At 44.7% G+C, this 6,000-nt stretch overlaps 1 protein-coding gene across 3 annotated transcripts in view; it reads left to right on the top strand.

Moving 5' to 3' along the window:
• The first annotated feature begins 704 nt into the window (after positions 1-704).
• The window catches only part of ITGB1 (integrin subunit beta 1), a 47,389-nt gene continuing 42,093 nt past the window's right edge, over positions 705-6,000 (top strand). The window contains exon 1 of one of the 3 annotated variants that reach the window (XM_060659008.3): positions 705-975. The gene's annotated coding sequence lies outside the window, so the exon portion shown is untranslated. Of the gene's footprint in view, positions 976-1,414; positions 1,437-6,000 lie in introns of those variants that run through there. The other 2 variants (XM_060659009.3, XM_060659010.3) reach the window with 2 other exon arrangements.

Genomic DNA, 6,000 nt, shown 5'->3' with positions numbered 1-6,000 from the left:
TGAAGAGAAACAGACACTGTATTCTTATGGATGGAACTTTCCCTCCTTATTCCTGTTCCCCATAAACGGACCTCCAGATTAATCTAACAAAAGCAGATCCCCAACTTACCAGTTTTTTTTTCTAAAACCTTCCTAAAATCCATCTTTCTTGGCATCGAACTCCTTCCCGTCTTCACCTTCTCAAAGACCCAAGTCAAGCAAACTATCACTCCAGAAAACAGTATTAGTTTTAGTTAACTGCATTCCAAAAGTTAAACATTTTTGGCCCCACGAAGCCTTGTAGGGTGGGTGACTGTCTCGATTTGCCTGAGGCTGAAGGGGATGCCGGGACAATCCAGGGCAAAAGGGACCCTTGGGTGTGTCCTGGGGGAAGCAGAACCTAAGGCCGAAAAGGAGTCCAGCCGCAGGTTCCCTGCGGCCCATCCAGCCCTCCCTCATGGTAAGGTATTACGGCTTGCCGGGGCCGCGCAGAGCGTTGGTGCAACACCAACGCCTCCGTCCCCAGGCATAAAAGGAAACTGAGGCACAGCGAAGGCCCGGCCGAGTCCTCCGCCCCGCCCCCCGCGGCTCCCCCAGGCCCACTCCCGCCCCGCTCTGCCAGCTCCTTTGTCCTGGGCCGCGGTCTTCCTGCCTCCTCCACCGCCTCCGCCGCCGCCTCCTCGCCTCGGGCGCGGCTGACGCGCCGGGGTAGGAATGCGTTTCCGGAGGGAGAGGACGGACGCAGCGGCTTGGAGGAGCAGGATCAGCCGCGCAGAGAAGGAGGTGCCGCGGGGGTCGTTTCCTGCCAGGGGGCGGCTCTGGGCCGCCGAGTCTCCTCCTCCCGCCCCCAGGAGGAGGAGGAGGAGCCGCAGCCGCCGCCGCCCGCCGCGCCCGAGACCCGGGAGGCCGCGCCAGCCCTCGGGAGAGACCCAGCGGGAGCCGCGGAGCAGCAGGCCCGAGCCGACCGCGCCGGGGCCTGGACGCCGCCCGGAGAAGGTAGGCGCCTTGGGGGGCGGGGCGGGCGGCGGCCTCCGGGCTCCCGAGCGCGGCCGGACCTCGGGCGGTCCGCCGCGCGCCGGGCCCTGCGTGTGGGGCGTTGGGGCCGAGTGGGCCGCGGAGGCCGGGGCGGGGGTGCGAGCGGAATCCTGCCCGGGGCCGGAGAGGAAGTCTGGGCCGGCGGCCGCGCTCCCGGCTTCTCCCGGGGCCCTTCCTCCCTTCCCCCGGCCCGGGCGCCCCCAGGGCGCTGAGTCGACCCAGCGGCGCAGCGAGTGGGAGGGTCGTCGGCCTGGGCGCTGTCACGTCGGGGCTGGAGTCCGCGGAGGACCGGGGCCCGCGACCGGCCCCTCGGACACATGCCATTCGTAGCAACCCTTGTCTGATTCGTGGCCCGGACCCCGTTGAACGAACTGACCCCACGCGGTGCCCGGGTTTCCGTCCGCCGCCTTGGGCGCGTGCAGGTGAGACGGCGAATGGGGGCAGGCCTCCCAGCGACTCGAAGCTTTAGGACTTTGAACAGTCCTTGACGGTTTCCCTTTGTCTGGATTTCAGCGTTCGGTTTAGTAATTCGCTTCCAACTTCAGAAGTTGGGCCGTGGCCTTCAGGGCCTGTGGCCCGGGATGAATTGCCGGGTGGGCCCAAACAAAAGTTGGCATCGTGGAGCCGCTAGGAAGAGAAGGCGCAGTGTTGGCATATATTTTTTTCCACTTCGTGTTTATGAAGGCCGAACTTGAGTGTCGGCTCCCTCTGCAGTGAGAGTCCTGGGCCCGGGCTCCCTGCCGCTCCGCAAGTTTGAGTGCCCGACCTGCCCCTGGTGCCTGTCTTACTACGTGTCAGTTCCTTTGCTTCCTAACGAGTTGTAGTTTTAAGACTATCAATATTTTGTGTCCAAGTAGTTTTTATTTCACCAAATTTGTGCTTTTGAGTCAAAACCTAGCACCAGTAAATTACCCTCTTTAAGCTTTTATCATCTGTAAAATGGGATACAAGAATACCTACACTATAATAAAAGTAACTATTATTATAATAACGACAGTGTCAGCCATGCTTACCTGTAAACACTTTAAGTCTATTTTCTCATTTTATCCTGGAACCGATGCAGTGAGGTAGGTGCCATTTTCATCCCCATTTTACAAATGAAGAAACTGAGGCACAGGGAGCATAAGTAATTTGCCTGTGATCATCCAGCTAGCAAGTAGAGAACCCAAGGGGTCTAGCTCCAGAGCTCATGTTTGAGCCACAGGTAACTTTCCATAACTACAATATAGTTGTGAAAATCAAATGTAATATGGAAAACAATTTAGGGTAGATAATAAATACAATTCCTTTTCATCTCTTCTTGGTGTATTAAAAAGATTTTTTTTTTAATCTGGGGATGTAATTAATAACATAATTAGCAAGGTTTCTTTGGGTCACATTCCACATAGATACTCATGTGGGTAGAATTACTGGGTTGTTATTTTTTGTTGTTTTGATGGTACAAAAATAACAATGCAAAATGAATTTTGATTAGGTGTTTTTCTTAAACTACACACAGCCTTTAGGTTATATTAATAGACAGCTTTTAGAAATGATTAAGAAATTTTAGTTGAAGTTTACCTCTTCTGCATTTGTGGAGAGCTAGGCTCAGAGGGGGTAGGACCGACCTAAGCGTTCCACTGCAGTGTTCATATTTTTAAATACTTTGAGTTCATTGATCAGTATTAAATGAGTGACTTAAGATAATGAAGTGGTACATAGAAAACAGAGGAAACAAGTCAGTATTTTGGGGACAGGTCTTTGAGGAAAAAGCCATTTACTTATCCTCTAAAATTTGCTGTAAAATGGAAGATGTTATTAGAATGCTGGTTAAGAAGACAGGGGATGTGGTTAATACTTCTGCAAATGGAAAGCAAATCAACTCCAAATTAAGGCATCTGTGTTGACTTCACAGATCTAAAGTTTTAAGTTTTTGTAATGTTGACTTTTTTTAAAAAAGAATGCTAAATTCTATATTATTATCATTTTGTAAGACCCTCAACATTCTGTACATGAAAAAGTATAGAATCAACAATACTGAAAATTGCTAGATATAGTAATTTTAACAATCAGGTGCCTTTTTTCTTAATTTTCTGGTCAGTATAATTAAAATCTGGCTCAAATTTCCATCACTAAATGGATATATAGTTCTCTGTATTGTTACCCATAAATTCCTAATACCAGGAGCTTCTCTGGGGACATCTTGTCACTTTGTAATAGAATTAATCAGTTTAATGTGATAATTTTAATGGGATACTTGCCACATAATAGCTTTATTGTTTGACTTCTTGCCAGATAAATTGTGGCTTACAACATTGGTGGGGGGGGGGGGGGTAGGGTAGTGTGATTTTCTACCTCCAGAAAATATTTTCTCGTTAATATTCTGTTAGTGCACTGGTTTGCTCTTAACTATACTGCTAGAATGATAAGATGAAACATCTACTTGGTGAAAGTTGCAGAACTTTTGAATTCGAGATTTTCAGTTTCTGAATGTGTAACAAGTTGAATTTATCTGAGGATTTATACAGGCCCTTGTTAAATTTTAGGTTTCCCCACTCTGTGTGGAAACTTAGGATGTGTCAGGTTGTGGGTAGAATCCTACAAGATTCTATTGTGCAAATATGTAAATATCTCTTGTTGTATTAGCAGGTCTATTCTAACTTTGGTTATATATTGCGGGATTTTGTCCTTTTTTGTTGTAGTGGGGTGGATGGATTGACAGGGATAAGAGTAAGGAAGAGTGCATTATTCTTCAGGATGGGGAATGGTAGCAGTATCTATAGATGTAGAAAGCTGAAAAAATATTTCAGTATGTACTTGGGTTAAGGGAGGTACAGTGCATAAAGCCCGGAACATGAGCAGCCTTAGCGTATTTCAGTGGGTAGGTGAAAAAAATATGGTATCTCTCCTCCAGGAGCCATGTGCAAAAGGAGCCAAATTATACTTTGTCAATTTCTTGTCTTTTTAAAGATGGATAATTATAAGACTTACAGAATTGTTTTCTTTATAAAATAATATTGAGTGGGTGTTTAGAAGTCAGCTACCTTTAAACTTTTTGGTTTGTGGCCTTTAGTAAGGTTAACCATATTTAGCAGTATGCTAAAGCATTTGTATATCATCTTGAAATATGTATGTGTGAGTAAAAAGAAAGGGCTTCAAATGCCTACTGCATACCTATATAAACACGTACACACATGCATACATATATATGTATATATATACATATGTGTGTGTGTATCTGTATATATATATATACATATATATATATCTTATATATATACGAATATATACATATATATATCTTATTTATTGGACTAGTCTCATGTAGTCTCCAAAGTGCAGTTTCCTAGACTCCGGGGATGTGTAAAATAACTTACTGGAGCGTGGGAAGAACATATTAGATTTAATATTATATATATATATATATTTTATTTAAAGTTTAAAATTTTTATCATGACTTACAATCTTAACTGTACTGCTGTAGAAGTACATGAATTTTAATATATAAATAAATATGTACATATTTTAGGCATATGTTTGTTCAAAAATCTTTTCAGTAATAAAAGTGAGTGATGGAAAAGCTTTGGAGATCATTGGCATAGGGAATGATTTGGATGGGGTACAAGCGCTACTGTATTCAGGAGGGGGAATTGAGATTTGGTTTTCAAGGTAAGAGAGGTGAAAGAAACCCAAAGTGACACGGGTTTTTGGGTAGGTGGTGTCATTTGCCAAGATAGGCAGTATGATCACAAGGGGGTGGTACAGGTTGACTGGAGGGAGAGGAAATGATGAATTATAATGCCGAGTGTTTTTATAAGTGACTATGGGACGTTGGTAGAGATGTCTAAGAGCGTAGTTGAACACACAGATTGGGAGCTCAAAATAAGAAGTCTGGCTGGGGGCTTCAGATTCTGGAATTCTTAGTCTACAAGGGCTAGTTGAAGCGATGGCCTGCAGATAAGACTACCAAAGGAGAGTGTGTAGAGTGAAAAGGGGCTGGACAGAAAGCCTGGGAACACTTACAAACTGTCCAGGGCTGGGTGGAGGAAAAGGAATCCAGGAAAGCATTTCCTGTCCTGTTTCTTCTCTTAATTCCTAATTCTTTTTGTGTGACAGTTTAGTGAGTGACTTGAGAATTCACAAGTTTTTCCTGTGGTTGACATTTTTGAGGTAAAGACAAAATGACTTAGTAGTCATTTTAGACTCATATTGGAAGAGCAGTTTGATGTAATAAAGGCTTTGTAATTGAGAGGTGGGAAACTTGGGTTTCGGTACAAGCTCTGCCACTGAATCCCTCTGTGACCTTTGTTGGAATACTTCACCTTCACCTTCCAGGGCTTTGGTTTCTACAGCTGCACCTTACAAAAGTGGTCAGTATGTTTCCATCATTCTGTCATTCTGTGAGTCACCCATGCAGTGTGGAGGGCAGCTCTCCTCCTGTGAGCAGCCATTTTTTTTGTATCATAACCAGAGAGGACAGGTACTGTGCCAAATTATTGCTTTAAGAAAACCTGCCAGTGTTGACCAGCGAAATCTATTACTGTTAGTTCTTTGTGGGATGTAACTCTGTAGTATGTTACATTTTAATCTATCTGTGTATGGAGAGCCAGTTACCTGGAAAATGCTATGCTGAGTGGAGGTGGAACAAGCAGTTGATGTTGGACTTTACTGTTGAGTGTATTGTCTAGTTAGGACAAGTTGTGTTTATTCTAGGGAAACATAACAAATACCAAAGAATACTTTACTCATTGTACTGTACCAGATAATTTTCTTTAATAGATTTTGGGAAAAGATCAGCATTGGCTTAAGTGGTTTTGGAAGGCTTTTTTTTTTTTTTTTTTTTTTTTTTTAATTTTTTTTTTTAACATTTATTTATTTTTGAGACAGAGAGAGACAGAGCATGAATGGGGGAGGGTCAGAGAGAGAGGGAGACACAGAATCTGAAACAGGCTCCAGGCTCTGAGCAGTCAGCACAGAGCCCGACGCGGGGCTCAAACTCACATACCG

This window comes from Panthera onca, chromosome B4, assembly GCF_046562875.1.
Source record: "Panthera onca isolate mPanOnc1 chromosome B4, mPanOnc1 haplotype 2, whole genome shotgun sequence".
NCBI lineage: Eukaryota > Metazoa > Chordata > Mammalia > Carnivora > Felidae > Panthera > Panthera onca.
This window is presented reverse-complemented; position numbering and strand designations above follow the sequence as displayed.